Genomic DNA, 16,647 nt, shown 5'->3' with positions numbered 1-16,647 from the left:
TGGGATTATAGGCACTCACCACCACACCCAGCTAATTTTTGTATTTTTAGTAGAGACAGGGTTTCACCATGTTGCCCAGGCTGGTCTCAAACTCCTGACCTCAAGCGATCCGCCTGCCTCGGCCTCCCAACGTGCTGGGATTACAGGTGTGAGCCACCACTCCTGGCCCCCAGGCTTAGGTTTAGTAAGCAAACAACAACTAAAAAAACAAGATAAAAAATGACATGGAAAGATAAGTTTATTTAGACAAGTCATTTAAAGCAAATCTGGGTTTAGAAGAAAATTTAGATTGCAAGTTTCTTGAGGGCAAAAAAACCCTTCTTTTCATAGTTCTTTTTTATTTTTTATTTTATTTTTTATGAAAAAAATTAGAGATAGGGTCTTGCTATGTTGCCCAGGATGGTCTCGAACTGTTGGGCTCAAGCAATCCTCCTGCCTTGGCCTCCCAAAGTGCTAAGAGTACAGGTGTGAGCCACCACACCCAGCCTATGGTTCTTATATTTTATAAAGTATGTAATGTTTTCCTCATTTTTTTTGCCTCTTTTCCTTTCTCCCTTCCTGTATCTTTTCTTCCTCAATATCTATCACAATGAAAACATATTGTAAGGGCTGCATTGCCTGATGTATGAATTTCTAAACAGGGCACTTTGAACAAAGAGGATTATCTGTGGCATCAAAATTCAAGTCACCACTAGAACTTGTGATGGTCTAGTCCCATCCCATAAAGTGAAATCCTGCATTTCCAATCTAAAGCTTTCCAGTGCTTTCAGGTTGTGAAATTAAACAACTTGGGTACTTTTTAGATAGAAGCAAAATACAAATGGAAGTAGGGGACTAAGGATTTCTCATATTTTTTGGTTTAAAAAATAATCTCCAGCCTGAGCAACATAGTGAGACCCATCTCTAAATTTTTTTTTTTTAATTAGTTGGGCATGGTGGCATGCGCCTGTGGTCCCAGCTACTTGGGAGGCTGAGGTAGAAGGATTGCTTGAGCCCAGGAGTTTGAGGCTGCAGTGAAGCTGTGATTGTGCAACAGAGTGAAACTCTCTCAAAAACAAACAACAGCAACAACAACATTTCAGTGACAATGATGGCCTTAGAGGCTGGGTACCTTAGAAATGATACATCTTCATGTGCATAGAAAGATCCCTTCCTTCCTTCCTTCCTTCCCTCCCTCCCTGCATCCCTCTTTTCCTTCCTACCTTCCTTCCTTCCCTCCCTCCCTGCCTCTCTCTTTTCCTTCCTTCCTTCCTTCCCTCCCTCCCTCTTTTCCTTCCTTCCTTCCTTCCTTCCTTCCTTCCTTCTACCTTTTCCTTTCCTTTTGGGGTCACACACTTAACAGCTAGTTTAATTTTGGAGGGTCTCAAGTTTGATCAGAAAAAGGCATGCTTATCCTTTAAAGAAGGCAACAAGAGTTTCTCTCTCTGTCTGACTTTACACCTCCACAATTTCACCAAGACAGAGATTTTTATTGGGTGAGCACATATACTTAAAAGAATTACTTGAGACAAAAATGAAGAACTTCATGGAGAGTTGAGGGTCTTGGAATGAGCAGAGTGACTCTTGGTGAACTCCACCTTTCCCATCTTCCAAAAAAAACCAAAAATCAATTCACTCTGAGATCTAATAATACCTCTGAATTGATCATCTACAGTAATCAAAGCATTCAGGCCATGAGAGCTGGTGTCTATGTTAGGGGTTCTGCATAGTAAACTGCAGTACACATTGAGAAAATATCATCGTCTCTAAACATTTGTTTCTCTGGGCTGATGAAAGAGTAAAGATGTCTGAAGAATAAAAAGGATGACTGTGTGGAAACATGCCCTGCCAACTTGATGAATTCATCAATGATCACAATTGAGTGTCTTATGTAATGAAAGTTGGCTCATTAAAGAATACCAATGTGCCCTCTGGGCATGCTTTGGATTGGCATCCACTTCTGTAAGCCAGGTTGTTTGAGAACAGATGAGTTAACTCTGCAACCAGAAGATTTAATGTGCGATTTTGCTCAGGGCTATTTCGCTGAGACACAGAAGATGGCAACAAGATCTATGCGATCTTTTGCCATGAGGGCAGCAAGTGGATGTGTCTCAGCAAATCTTTTAGAAGAATGCAGAACCATCTGACCAGGTTTCTGGAAACGTTCAGCTCCTCGTCCTGCCTGTAGAATCCCATGTCTTGCAAGGCTGTTAGCAAGGAAGCACTCCCTCTCCTTGAGCTAAGGATGGCTTTTAGTGAAGGAAGGAAGGAAGGGAGGGAGGGAGGGAGGGAGGGAGGGAGGAATCTTTCTATGCACATGAAAATATATCCTTTCTAAGGTACCTAGCCTCTAAGGCCATCAGTGTCACTGCTTTTCGAAAACAAATAACATCACTGTCCAACTTATAAAACTCTTCTTCAATATAAATCTAGAACCTTCTGGAACATGTTGAGTGGAAAAGCCAAACAATGCAAATAAACTGACCACAAGCTCGTGCTTAAAATTGTAGTCCTCCTTTAAACATCAACATTGCTGTTCTTCCTTCTGGCTGCTGTGCTAGTTTTTTCAATTAGCAAACATGCTACTTATTATCTTTACTACTGTTGTTTTTCAGGAGAGAAGAGTTTAGGAAGAAATGTTGGTTTTTTTCAGATAAGGTACACAAAAGCTTATTTCACTAAAATTTAAAAGTGCATATTGAATACATATATTTATATGTATATTTAAGTTTGCTATAAAAACATGAAAATGGTTATTTTAATTTTTTTATTTTTAATTTTTTCAGACGGAGTCTCACTCTGTCACCCAGGCTGGAGTGCAGTGGCATGATGATAGCTCACTGCAGCCTCGAACTCTGGGGCTCAAGCAATCCTCCCACCTCAGCCTCCTAAGTAGCTGGGACTACAGGTGTATGTCACCATGCCCAGCTAATTTTTAAATGTCTTTGTAGATACATGGTCTTGCTATGTTGCCCAGGCTGATCTTGAGCTTTTGGCCTCCAACAATCCTCTCACCTTGACCTCTCAAAATGCTGGGATTATAGGCATGAACGATGGTGTCTCCTATCTTTTTTAATTTTTTTTTTCTTTTTTATTTTTAGACAGGGTCTTGCTCTGTCACCCAGGCTGGAGTGCAGTGGCTCAATCTCAGCTCACTGCAACCTCTGCCTTCCAGACCCAAGCGATCCTCCCACTTCAGCTTTCCAAGTATCTAGGACCACAGGTATGTGCCACCATGCCTGGCTAATTTTTTGTAGTTTTGGTAGAGATGGGGTTTCGCCATATTGCCCAGGCTGGTCTCGAACTCGTGACCTCAAGTGATCCACCTGCCTCGGCCTCCCAAAGTGCTGGGATTACAGGCCTGAGCCACCGTGCCTGGCCATGTGTCTCTTTTATAAGGGTGCTAATCCCATTTGTGAGTCTCCACCCTCATGACCTCATCACCTCCCAAAGGCCCCACCTTCCACCATCATCACCTTGAAGGTTAGGGTTTAACACATGAATTTCGGGAGGACACAGACATTCAAACCACAACACTAGGGTTGCCATAAGAAAGTGCCACCAACAAAGTGTCTGCAGAATCACAGACTTCTGTGGTCCCAAATAACATGGGAAAGGGTCTTCTGCTCCCTGTGGGACCTTCTCCTGCCATCCTCACCCTGCTGCACGGACAGTCCTATGGCCAACCTGTGCTCATTCTCTCCTTTGTCTGTTTCCATGGGATCCTTCTGGGACAGTGACCAAAACTGAAGCTTCAGTTGACCGCAGACTTCCTGTATCTCATTTACATCCCTGGTCAATAGTAAGACCATCACAGCATCTGTCAGGACCAACCGAGGAGGCAGAGGTCAACATGGTGGACAAACGTCCCTACTGATGAGAACAGTGTAACCCCACAGGGGATGATTTAAAGCTTCGCCACCCCAAGGCAGCGTTGGCCACTTCATTGGGTACAGTGGGGTCTACATGACCTACCACACAGAATCCTAAATCCCTGCACTGGACATGAATCCTGCTCCTGGCCACTAGGTACTGGATTTTTGGGGTGAGTGTTTGGAGATGGCTAGAATGATGGGGAAATCGAGTGAAGATGCCTGTCTATGTCTTGGTATGCACAAAAAAATTATTACTATGTAGAATTTCTAGTTCATTGTTTTTTGAGACAGGGTCTCACTCTGTTGCCCAGGCTAGAATGCAGTGGTGTAATCACAACTCACTGCAAACTTGACCTCCTGGGCTCAAAGGATCCTCCCATCTCAGCCTCCTGAGTAGCTGGGACCACAGACATGTGCCACCACATGCTCGGGTAATTTATATATATATATATATATATATATAGAGAGAGAGAGAGAGAGAGAGAGAGAGAGAGAGAGAGAGAGAGAGATGGAGTCTCGCTCTGTAGCCCGGGCTGGAGTGCAGTGGCGTGATCTTGGCTCACTGCAAGCTCTGTCTCCCGGGTTCATGCCATTCTCCTGCCTCAGCCTCCCGAGTAGCTGGGACTACAGGCACCTGTCACCACGCCCAGCTAATTTTTTGTATTTTTAGTAGAGACGGGATTTCACCGTGTTAGCCAGGATGGTCTGAATCTCCTGACCTCATGAGCCACCCACCTTGGCCTCCCAAAGTGCTGGGATTACAGGCGTGAGCCACTGCATCCATCCAATTTTTATATTTTTACTGTAGAAATGAGATCTCACTATGTTGCCCAGGCTAGTCTCAAACTCCTGGGCTTAAGGAATCCTCCCATCTCGGCCTCCAGAAGTGCTGGGACTACAGGAGTGAGCCAACAGGACTCATTTTTTTTTTTTTTTTAAATCTTAGGTGAGGAGGCGGGGAAGTCACTTCTAATTCCATCCCCCTGGGGTGAGCCAATCCCCATAATCTTGGACTTGGAGATGAGATCTGCTCCAGTGCCATAGATAATCCCTGAGCTATTAATAATTATAAGGTTGAGAAGAAACTTGGAACTTTGAATACCATAAAAATAGTAGCTGCAAATCAGAAACAGGTTCTCATTCATGCCCAACCACATGGAGATGCAATTTGTAGGTTACATCATGGACCCAAGACCTAGGATTCTACCATTTCACAGACTGGGAAGACTCCACTGCTACATCTGTGTCCAGATATAATGAACACAAAAGTCACTTCCCAGCTGGACATGAATGTCCCAATGCTGAATTCCTCCCCGGCAGTGATCTTGTAACCTCACTCAAATAGCTTAAAAAACAGACAGCTGTCATGTCTTCACCCTGGTCCTTCTTATCACCACAACATCTGTATTATCTCTGAAATCTTACATTTCATAGCAGTCAGCATCTGACCATAATACTTTAGCTTTAGCCCTCTCTCCCCAAGACCCTCATAATCCTTCCCCATCTCTTTGATCTTAGTCTACTAGCTCCACCTGACTTTCTTCTTTTCTTTGATGCCTCAGGCCAGTACCAGCCCTCAGGCTGCCAGCCTGGATCAACTCTGCAAACCACATCCTCTTGAGACTACCCCTGGGCTCTGATCAATCACTTACTGATTGATACGGTTTGGCTGTGTCCCCTCCCAAATCTTGAATTGTAGCTCCCATAATTCCTATGTATTGTGGGAGGGACCCAGTGGGAAGTAATTGAATCATGGGGGTGGGTCTTTCCCTTACTGTTTTGGTGATAGTGAATAAGTCTCATGAGATCTGATGGTTTTATAAAGGGGAATTCCCCTGCACATGCTCTCTTGTCTGCCACCATGTAAGATGTGACTTTGCTCCTCATTCACCTTCTGCCATGATTGTGAGACCTCCCCAGCCATGTGGAACTGTGAGTCAATTAAGCCTCTTTCCTTTATAAATTACCCAGTCTTGGGCATATCTTTATTAGCATCATGAGAACAGACTAATACACTGATCAATGGTGGTGCCTCACCCTGCCAGGTCTGTAAGCTGCCTAGAAATAGTCTCTGCACCCATGAAAAGTTCTTGCCCACATGTCCGATCAGGGGCTGCAAACCTTTGCAAGTCATTTTTGCCTCCTCTCTGCCCTGCAATTTTCTTTCCCTGAAGAACTTACTATCTAGGTCTTAAAGGAAATTTCAGCCTTCCACGATTATCTCACACACGAATTCCTATCTTACATCCCTGTGCCCTGTCTCCCTTGAGGTCTTCTTCCATCTGGCACTTCCTTCTAGTTCAATCCCTACAGGATTGCTTGGGTAATTACAAAATTATAAATGTGAGTGTGCCATGCTCTTAAATAAAATTCTTTCTAATCACGTCCCATCATTTAGAGCAGGAATTGGCATACCGGTTTCTTATTTGTTTGTTTGTTTGTTTGTTTTTAAACTGGCTAAGTATCTTTGGCCTAGTGGATCATCTGGTCTCCATAGCATCTACTCAACTCTGCCATTGGGTTGAAAATACAGCCACAGAAAATATGTAAATGAATGGGTGTGGCTGTGTGCCGATAAAACTTTATTTACAAAAACAGATGATGGGCCAAGTTTGGCCAGTGGACCCTAGTTTGTCAATCTCTGATTTAGAGGATAAAAAACAAATTTTAAAACATGGTCCAAGGGCGATGCTCTCTCTTGCTATGTGCTCTGATGTTTACTGCTATTGCCTGAATTTCTTCTCTCTCCATCAACATATGCCAAGCAGCTGCTAGTGGCTTGTGCATACCATTTCAGCATGAAACATGCTTTGTCAGGAAGAGGCACTGTGGTGGGCTGAACTGTATCCTCCTCAAATCCACATGTTGAAATCCTAACCTCCAGGACCTCAGAATGTGACTGTATTTGGAGATGGGGTCTTTAAAGAGGTGACGAAGGTAAAATAAGGTCAGTAGGGTGGTCCTTGATCCAACAGGACTGGAATCCTTATAAGAACAGGAGATGGCACAGACACACACAGAGGAACAATCGCATGAGGAAAAGGGAAAAGACGATGTCTAGAAGCCAAAGAGAGAGGCCTCAGGAGGAACCAGCGCTGCCCACACTTTGATTTCGGACTTCCAGCCTCCAGGACTGTGGGAGGGTAAATGTCTGTTATTTAAGCCACCCGGTCTGTGGACCTTTGTTATGGTGGCCCAAGCATAATGCAGGCATCTTGTCCATACCCCAGACATTGTGCTGCTTTCTGCTTTCTTTGCTTATTTGGCCATAGAGCCATCCTTAGAATAACTTGTGGAATCCAGTGCTGTTGGGTTGGAAAAAGACAATGTCTCAGAGATTCGAAGTATTAAGTCCCTCCATTCCAGCTCAAATGAGGACCAGAAGTTAACTCTGCTTGGAAATCTCAGTCCCCGCCCCCATCCCTCCTTTCCTCCGCACTTGGGAATCTGGCTTAGGAGAATGGGATGGCTCTGATTTTTCCATTATGCCTTACCCAGCAGATGCTACAATGGACGTATTTTTCTTGGTGCAATCGTGTTCACTACTTTTTATAATCAATGCTGTTTCTAGCCTGGCTGAGGGGAGTGGAAAATGGAGGCAGTGGTTCCAGAGTTTCAGATGGTTCCCAAACTCCAGCTATTAAATAAAAATATAGTGTGTTCTCCTTTTCTGAGAGCAGTCCAAACTGACTTTATGTTTTCATCAAGTTCTGTCCATTTCTATTTTATCTCTGTTTCCTTCGCAACTTTTAAAACATGTGCTGAACATTGTTACTTTAAATGATACTTTATGAACTTTTCATGGAATTGGTGTGTGGACATTTTTCGTGAGCCAATTCTCCGAAGGGTAGAGACACTTGGCTGCACCTGGTTTTTGCCACACCTGAGATGTGTTTGCATTGGCCGAGATGTGTAGACGTTACCAGGACACAACTCCAAGTCTGTGCCGGTAAAATAGCTCTGTGTGTCTTTAAAATTCACTTGTGCATAGTTTGAAGTTGAGTAGCTTAAGAAGTCTTGTCCCTTCTTGTTGCCTACGAGAGAGGAGAGAGACATTCAGTGTGTGCACTGGAATATTGTCATGTGATTGCAAAAACCAAATAATGAAGAATAGAACGTACTTAGATGAAAACAGATGGCTTGATTTGCTTTTAGTTACACCCCTCTTATTTCTAGTGTTTCCCTTCCTAGAACTTCATAGTGTTAATGTCTGTAATTGTGTCTAACTTTAGTTAGCTCTTGAATATGAGTCTAACTTTATTTAGCTCTTGAATATGAGTGTTCTTATACCCAAGATGTGAACATCAGATAAGCAAAATGCAATGGAAATTCTGCTTATAATTTATTTTTTATTATTTTTATTTTTTTGAGATGGAGTCTGGCTCTGTTGCCCAGGCTACAGTGCAGTGGTACGATCTCAGTTCACTGCAACCTCCACTTCCCAGGTTCAAGCAATTCTCCTGTCTCAGCCTCCCGAGTAGCTGGGACTACAGGGATGCGTCACCACACCTGGCTAATGTTTGTATTTTTAGTAGAGATGGGGTTTCATCATGTTGGCCAGGCTGGTCTCGAACTCCTGACCTCAAGTGATCCACCAACCACGGCCTCCCAGAGTGCTGAGATTACAAGTGTGAGCCACTGCACCCGACCTCTGCTTATAATTTAAATGCTGGCTAATGAAAATATTAAGGGGGGTGGGGGTAACACAGAAAAAAATATCTACTTGTTACAATCCTTTGAACTGTAAATAAGTGTTAGACTGCCTTTGCACTATTATAGATCAGGTTCTTACAAGCAATGGTGTTTCTGCTTATTGCTTGTGGAAACCTGGCCAAATTCTCTAATCTCTCTGAACTTCTATTGTCTTATTTGTTAAGATGAAGATGAGAATAGTGCCCATATCCTGGTGATGGTGCGGGTTATGGGATATGTTTCATCTTAAGAGCTTAGTAATGTCCCTTGAAGATACTGGGGAAACCCAGTGCCTTGTTCTCTCTTTTTGCCCCTCATCTTCTATACTTTGACGCTGTTGTCTTGTTCAGGTAAGTAAGTATGCCTTTGTCAAAATTCTTCATAGATAAAAGCCTTTTTAGGTCTCAGTTTCTGGGACCAGATGACAGAGTTCCCACGGCTTGGATCTTGACTCCACAAAAATGTCCCCTCTTTACTAACTACCATCAATGAGTATTCATGTGGACCCACTGAGTCACCACCCTGGTCCTAGGTCCTGCTCTCTCCATTCCACTATAAGCCCCACTGTCTGATTTCCATGGTAGACTCTGAATCTTGCTGACCTGTCCACTATATCCAACCTCTTATCTCCCGAGTCCAGCCCTCACTTCGTGTTTGTGTCATTGTTGAGTGGGGTGATGGGGCTCTACACTGCTCCGGCCGCCTACCCTGATTCTGCTGCTCACTCTAGGCAGTTGGGGCCAAACTTGACCAGCACTACAGCCAAGAAAATGCACCAAATTCTTTGAGTGGTGTTAGATTTCACATGCTGTTTTTCACAATGGAAGTTGGGCTGAACACATGCTTTTATATGTCAACATATAAAACATTAGGCATTTATTTAAAAAGTAGCCATAGAAATGAAAGTGTGTATGTACTATCTATTGATCTATCTATCTATCATCTCTCTATATTATCTATCATCTTTCTATCATATCTATCATATGTATTTATCTATCATCTATCTATTATATCTATCATCTAGCTATCGTTATCATCTATCATATCTATCTATTAACTATCATTTATCATCTTCCTATCATATCTATCTACCTGTCATCTATTTGTCTATCATCTATCTGTCAGGCAGTCATCTATTATCTTTCTGTCAGTCATCTATCTAGCTATCTATCATGTCTGTCACCTATCAATCTATCATTTTATGTATTGTCTACATATCATCTCTATCATCTGTTATTGTATTATTCTATTACCTATTAACCTATCATTTTATCTATCATCTATCTACTTACCTTACCTATCATGTATCATCTGTTAATCTACTATTTTATTATCTATCTTTCTATCATATTATTCTTTTTTTTCTTTTTTCTTTCTTTTTTTTTTTTTTAGATAGAGTCTCACTCTGTCACCGAGGCTGGAGTGCAGTGGCACGATCTCAGTTTACTGCAACGTCCACCTCTCAAGTTCAAGCAATTATCCTGCCTCAGCCTCCCGATTAGCTGGGATTACAGGCGTGCGTCACCACACCTGGCTATTTTTTGTAGTTGTATTTGTATTTTTTAAATCTTTTTTTTTTTTTGGCTTTAAGGAGCGGAGAGTTTAATAGAAAGAAAGAAGGGAGAAGAAAGATGGAAGAAGCTCCCCTGTACAGAGACAGAGGGAGGGGGCTCCAAAGCCAAGAGAGGAGACCCCATGTGCCAGGGAAAAGCAGCTGCTTATATTATTTTTTGTATTTTTAGGAGAGACGGGGTTTCGCGATGTTGGCCAGGCTGGTCTTGAACTCCTGATCTCTGGTGATCCGCCCGCCTCAGCCTCCCAAAGTGCTGGGATTCCAGGTGTGAGCCACCATGCCTGGCATATCTATCATATTATAGCGAATATATGACAGCTGTGCCATAAAGAGGAATGGAAATAGACACAGATTGGCTCACAGATCAGCATCTGAAGTGAATCCTTTTTGTTAAATGCTAAACTATAGATCTTACTAATTATTCAGTCATTCTTTGGATATTTATTTTGCAAACTGAATTTGTAAAACTCTATCTGTATTACCTTAATTATTCATGTTATGACTCTGACAACTTGCTGTGTTCCTTACCTTGAATTTTAGCCACATTCCAAGGGTTAACTTTACCCTTTCCACAGTTACAATGTTTCTCCACTTCTTATTCTCCTATGCTCAGCACACATTTACTGTGAAGCAAACCCTACCTGCTTAATTTTCTCTTTAAAGTGAAATGTCACTGGTTTATTCACCAAGTAGTCTTCTGAGGGCTAAAGAAAACTACTTCTTTCTTCTTTGTAATATTTATGTGCACAAGGCATTCTAAACGTTGGTGTCAGTCTGCAACAGTGGTTCTTTCTCTGAACACTCAACATGTTTAAGCGCTGTCATATGAACATGGTCACAAATATTATTATGCCATCAAATGGAGGACAATGTAATGCTTTAAGATTTAAATAGGCTTTAAAATCAGCATGGCCAGGTGCAGTGGCTCACACTTGTAATCCCAGCACGTTGGGAGGTTGCGGTGGAAGGACCACATGAGCCCAGGAGTTCTAGACCAGCCTGAGCAACATAATCAGACCTCATCTCTACTAAAATTTTTTGAAAAATAAGCAGGGTGTGGTAGTGCACACCGGTTGTCCCAGCTCTTCCGGATGCTGAGGTGGGAGGATCACTTGAGCCTAGGAAGTCACTGCTGCAATGAACTATGACTGCACCACTGCACTCCAGCCTGGACAACAAAGCAAGAACCCAGCTCTATAAATAAATAAATACATAAATAAAATCCATTACCTGAAACATTCAGATAACAGTCATCAAAACAGTAAATACCTTTTAGAAAAACAAATTCTGTTCTATATAATTAATTAATGTGTTTATTTTGAGACAGGGTCTTGCTCTGTCGCCCTGGCTGAAGTGCAGTGGTGCAGTCGTAGCTCACTCCCGGGCTTAAGCGATCCTCCCACTTCAACCTCCTGAATAGCTGGGACTACAGGTGTGAGCCACTGGGCCTGGCTGACTCTATTATTTTATTTAGAATCCTAAAGTGGTTGCCATGGGCTGCAACATGGTTCTCCCCTGTCCCCAGATGTTCATCTCCTGATCTCAGAAACCTGTGAATCTTTTACATTACATGCAAACAGGACTTTCCAGATTAAGGCTCTTGAGAGGGGAGATTATTCTGGATTATTCAGATGAGCTCAGTGTAACACCAAGCTCCCTGGAAGAGGGCAGCAGCAAGGAGTCGAAGACATGCGATGAAGAAAGCAGAGAGAGAGAGACAGACAGAGACAGAGAGACAGAGAAAGAGAAGGAAAGACAGACAGAGACAGAGAGGGACACACAGAGAGAGACACACACACACACACAAAGAGAGAGAGACAGAGACACAGAGACAGAGAGAGACAACGAGAGTTGGAAAAACACAAAGACAGACAGAGAGAGACAGAGACAGAGAGACAGGAAGAGACAAAGAGACACAGGGAAAGAGACAGAGAAAGAGAGACAGACAGAGAATGGGAGACAGAAAGGCAGAGAGAGGGAGACAGAGGCAGAGGCAGAAAGAGAGACAGAGAGAGGCTGAGACACACAGAGGCAGAAGGAGAGCTAGAGAAGAGAGAGGCAGAGACAGACAGAGAAGGGGGAAGTGAAGCAGCACTCCTGGTTTTGAAGACAGAGGAAGGAGCCATGAGCCAAGGAATGCAGGCAGCCTCTAGAAGTCAGAAAAAAGCAAGAAACGATTTCCCTGGAGCCTCCCGAAGACAGCAGCCCTGCTGACCCATTTTAGATTCTGACCTCCAGGGTGACTGGGGATGTGTGAGGAGAAGGGAGCAAGGGACAGGAGACCCAAACTCCACAGTGAACAATTGGCTTGCTTGGGAGTGAGCCTGCAGAGGAGTGTGCACTGCTTTTCTAGAAGCTAGTGTTCGTGGCTCACAAATCTTCATTGACCAATCTCTAAGCTGTCATCTCTAAGCTCTCATCAAGTCGGTTATTCCATGGCATTTGGAGCAGAAACTGGCATTTGATAACTGAAGTCCATTCTCTCGCTCGCTCACTCGCTCGCTCTCTCTCTTTTTTTTTTTTTTTTTGACACAGTTTCACTCTCATCGCCCAGGCTGAAGTGCAGTGGCGCAATCTTGGCTCACTGCAAGCTCCGTCTCCTGGGCTCAAGTGATTCTCCTGCCTCAGCCTCCCAAGTAGCTGGGTCTACAGGTACCTGCCACCACACCCAGCTAATTTTTTTGTAGTTTTTGTAGAGACAGGGTTTTGCCATGTTGCCCAGGCTGATCTTGAACTCCTGGCCTCAAGTGATCCTCCCACTTCAGCCTCCCAAAGTGTTGGGATTACAAGCATGAACCACTGAGCCTGCCCTGAAGTCCTTTCTCAAGTGAATTCAAATTTGTTTTGAGGTGGTAATGTTTCAAACTTAACAAGCAAACTATAGTTGCTAGCCTCTCATTCAACTAGTTGGGGCCAAGTAACTAAGTTCAATAGGATTGCAGTAGAAATGTCGTGGGACATTTAGGAAGACTGCAGAGAAAGAGCTAATTCACTTGGCACAGAGGCCATTTTGTTCCTCACTGCTCCCTCATCTGCTTTCTGGGATGTAGATACAATGGCTGGAGCTTCAGCATTCACACTGAGACATGAGGCAAACTTGAAGATGAAAGTCATGTATTAGGGTGGTAGAAGAGATAAAAGGAAGGAATCTAGTTCCTGAGCATCTTGAAGCCAGATTTTTTTGGAACATTCTTGTTCCAAGTTGTCTGTAGCTTTCAGTTTTGTTGTTTTTACTTTTGCCTTTTCTGAACCTGAGATTCATCTGTTATTAATTCTCTCAAGAACAACTACCTGGTGCATCTTGCTGAAATATCTGGCTGTCAGTGAATACATACTGTCTCCTTTCTAAAAGTCTTACTCAGTTGTGATTTTTATTTCATAGTCACCATGCTTCTCTAGTTTATTTGCTCTAGATAGTGAACTACTAGTGCAAAGTTGTTATTATTGGAAGAAACCAAAATTTCTATGTTTTAACCCCAAATAGGATCATGTAATTCTTAGTTTATTGAACCCTTTGGTAGATGAATGTGAACTTATTCTACTGATGCACCCATCTGTTTGCATGCATGTTTGGAGTCAGGGGTAAATAAAAAGAGATTCTCCTTCTCTTCCTAGAGCTCTTGGTCACGCTGCCCCAGGGACTGAGCATGAGCATGGAAAGTGTGAGAAAATTAGCATTTCCCCAGCACACTTCCCAGTGTTAACTCTTTGTCTTTACCAGGTACCCTTTTTGAGCATTGTTTCCAAGCTAGGAAGAGTGTAAGCTTCCTGTTCCATTACCACTGCAGATGTCTGCTTCATGCCATCTGCTTTATGACATCAGTTATGGATGACTGATCTTCACCTTTGCTGGAGGGTCAGAAAAATTCACAAGCCTCCTAAGATTACAGTAAACAGTAGCAGTAAAGTTAAGCTGTCATTTTGGGCAAGAAATGCCCTCATATGTGTCTAAATATTTTGAGTGCCAGTGCTACTCATCTGCTAGTTCTCCAGTTTGCTGGGAATTGAAGAAAAAGATTTCTTCCTGTTGGAAGAGTGATGATGATATCCCTGCATTGTGAAACTTCAGCCAAATCAGAAAGGTGAAATCAACAGACAAAATTTTACAAGTTGTATATCATGGGCTATTTTCCCCCTAAATTTACTTTTGGGAGACTGTGGAGCCATGGGGGTTTCTGTAGGATGGTGGAATATGAGGCTGGGTTTAAAAAGGCAAATTGAACAGTGAACAGGGTTGCAAGCCTCAAGTTGCTTTATAGAAATGAATGAATGAAGATGGGGTATCCGTCAGAGCCCCACAGGGAGCACATTTCACCCAGGGTGTCCAAGTGTGGAGATGTTAATAAAAGCACTGATTATGAACGAATGGAAAGAAAAGACAGAAAAAGGAGTTCAGATGAGGCTGACCAGAGAGGCTGATTCTAACCTCTGCCTGTAGGGAAGAGGCAGGAAAAGAAAGTTGTGGAATCTTGTGAGAAATATGATTTGGAGGACATGGACTGCGAGTGAGTGAGAGCTTAGAAAGATGTGGAAGCCACTTTGAGCTTGGGAGAACACGTGGGATATTGTCGGCATGGAAGGATGGTGGGGGTCCCTGTGAGCTTGAGGGACACAGGAGGGCCTGTGAGCCTGGTGTGGTGCAGGTTGTTTGCAGGATGAAATCAGAGACTTTCTCGTCCTGCTGCCTGATAGCCATTTTCCTCATTTTCTGTTCATATTAGTCCGTTCTCACATTGTTGATGGCTGTCGTGATACCTTGATTCTTGTCTTCCTAGTTTAAAAGAATTTAAACACAGACACACAGCCAAGGAGATGCAGCATAGAGTAAATTATTGCAAAACAAAAAGAGTATTTTGAAAGTCAGCGGGAGACTAGAGAGTACAACCTGAGAAAGTAGATTCAGGGCAGGCAGCTAGTTAGGGTGACAGAGTATTGATTATTGCTGGAGAAACTCCCTTTATGGGAGTCTTACATGATGATTTATAAGGAGGTGGAAAGAGGTGTTGCTGTTAAGCATGTTCTGGGTGGTCCTCTGGGTGCACATGAGCAGTAGCTGCACATGCTTGTTCATGGACTGCAGGTCTCATTAGCATCTTATATCTCTACCCGCAGGTGTGCTTTTTACTATTAAAATGAGCAAAGGGTCAGTTTGAGGACCGGTAACATCAAAATGCGCATGCTCTCTGTAAGGGAACGTTCCTACTGAAGAATTGTTTTGCTTGAATGAGTTCAATGACAGTGCAAATGCTGAAGCTTACTGTGTTGACTGTACGGTCATGGTAACCATGGTTGCTGCACACAAAGAACACAGTCATTTTCTTGACTACCTATCCTGCCTCAGCAATGCTGAAAAGAAATACCTGAGACTAGATAATTATGAAGAAAAGAGGTTGAATTGGCCCACAGTTCTGCAGGCTGTACAGGAAACATGGCAGCTTCTGCTTCTGGGGAGGCCTCAGGAACTGACAATCATGGTGGAAGGTGAAGGGGGAGCAGGCATCTTAGTGACTGGAGTAGGAGGAAGAGAGAGAAAGGCGTGGGGAGGTGCTACACACTTCTGAACAAGCAAAAGATTTCGTGATCACTCACTCACTATGATGAGAACAGCACTGAGCAGAAGGTGTTAAACCATTCTTGAAGGACCCACCCCTATGATCCAATCACCTCTCTCCAGACCCCACCTCCAAAACTGGGGAATACAATTTGACATGAGATTTGGTGGGAACACAGATCCCAACCCTATCGCTGACTGTCTTTGAGTGCCTTTCTGATTTGTCCTAAGAAGCTCATTTTATTTCCCTGACCTGGGTAGAGTGGCATCCAGTTGGTGGTGCCCATCTCATATCAGCCAGGGACAAAGCAACCCCTTGTTCCTCCCAGCTTGGCTTTTCATCTGTGCCTATGCCTGGTTCATGCCTTGGACACATTTTTTTTTTTAAAAATGTAAAGCTAATTTTAAGGGATAACAGCATGGCAGAAAAAGGGGTAAATAAATGGAGAATTGGACCACCTATGTAGAATAACCAGCGTAGACTTGGGTAAAAAATTAGAGTTTGCATAAGACAATCAATCATGAAGCCACACACACACACACATGTCCCCCACAAGTGAGGATGACACATGAAAAAGTGACTTTTCCAAATCCTTGGGGAAAAATATGATTCAGAATCCCTCTTCAGAAGTCACTGGTTTTTACTGTGGAGTTGTGAAAGGTCAGTCTGTGCTCTGGAAAATCCTGATGTGAGTGGGACTTGTGTTCAGTTTCCCGTTAACCCTTTTTGGGAGTCTGCCTTCTCCTTTAGCAGATTAAGTCTTGTTAATTCCAGGCTCTCTGCTGCAGTAGGGGGTTTGTCTTTCTTGGAAGTAAATCAGCTGGGTTTTCGAACCTGACAATCCATTTGCTGACAGTGCACTATTTATTAATTCTTACTCAAGTGTCAATGGCTACTTAATCATGGCAACAGGCAAACAGCACTGGCATTTTACCAGACCTAATGTCATAATAGTAGAACACCTACTGAGTGGGAA

At 43.2% G+C, this 16,647-nt stretch overlaps 1 non-coding gene across 1 annotated transcript; it reads left to right on the top strand.

Moving 5' to 3' along the window:
* The first annotated feature begins 15,913 nt into the window (after positions 1–15,913).
* Positions 15,914–16,048, top strand: LOC112438592 (small nucleolar RNA SNORA48). Its single transcript, XR_003026997.1, has one exon. It is a non-coding gene; the product is annotated as a small nucleolar RNA SNORA48 (small nucleolar RNA).
* The last annotated feature ends 599 nt before the right edge of the window (positions 16,049–16,647 follow it).

This window comes from Pan paniscus, chromosome X (genome assembly GCF_029289425.2).
Source record: "Pan paniscus chromosome X, NHGRI_mPanPan1-v2.0_pri, whole genome shotgun sequence".
Classification (NCBI taxonomy): Eukaryota; Metazoa; Chordata; class Mammalia; order Primates; family Hominidae; genus Pan; species Pan paniscus.
The sequence above is the reverse complement of the archived record's forward strand: the minus strand, read 5'-3'. Positions and strand labels throughout refer to the sequence as shown.